Raw genomic sequence first — 524 nt, forward strand, 5'->3', positions numbered from 1 at the left:
TCATTTGAAAACCAGTCAGACTGTTTCTGATCAACTTGCAGGTTCTTACCATATCTGCGCTTTCCGTAGATAATACCAATGAGCAATGCAGACCACCTGGCTGTCTAAAAAAAAAAAAAAAGCTCATTCATATCCATAATTATGTTGTATTAAGGAAATACTATGATTTTCAGCATGCAGGCCATGTCAACACATCACAGTCCGCTCCGCCTTCTGAGAGAAACACGACAGGAAGGAGGGAAAGACAGTCCTGAAGACGCCTTTCTTCGATTAAAACGAGTCATAAACATCCAGAATAATTGATTTGTGAATTCAAACCTTAATCAGCGGCGACACTTGCACTGGAGGAGCCATTTCCCTGGAGTTCAGGACCGCGCTCTGTCTGCAGAGGTCAGAGAAACGCACGAGCGCAGCGCGAAGAAGTGACGCTTAAGAGCGCGTGACGCCCCACAGGCCTGGAGTGCAACTGCGCGATCACCGTCAAGCGTTTACTTATCTACAGTGGTGTGAAAAAGTGTTTTTTT

At 45.4% G+C, this 524-nt stretch overlaps 1 long non-coding RNA gene across 1 annotated transcript in view; it reads right to left on the reverse strand.

Moving 5' to 3' along the window:
- The window catches only part of LOC107594593 (uncharacterized), a 1,372-nt gene extending 915 nt beyond the window's left edge, over positions 1 to 457 (reverse strand). The window contains exons 1-2 of the long non-coding RNA XR_001610178.1: positions 319 to 457; positions 50 to 104 (exon numbers count right to left, since the gene is read on the reverse strand). This is a non-coding gene — a long non-coding RNA (uncharacterized lncRNA). The remainder of the gene's footprint in view (positions 1 to 49; positions 105 to 318) is intronic.
- Positions 458 to 524: the final 67 nt, after the last annotated feature.

Source organism: Sinocyclocheilus grahami, unplaced genomic scaffold, assembly GCF_001515645.1.
Source record: "Sinocyclocheilus grahami isolate Dianchi unplaced genomic scaffold, SAMN03320097.WGS_v1.1 scaffold186.1, whole genome shotgun sequence".
Lineage (NCBI taxonomy): Eukaryota > Metazoa > Chordata > Actinopteri > Cypriniformes > Cyprinidae > Sinocyclocheilus > Sinocyclocheilus grahami.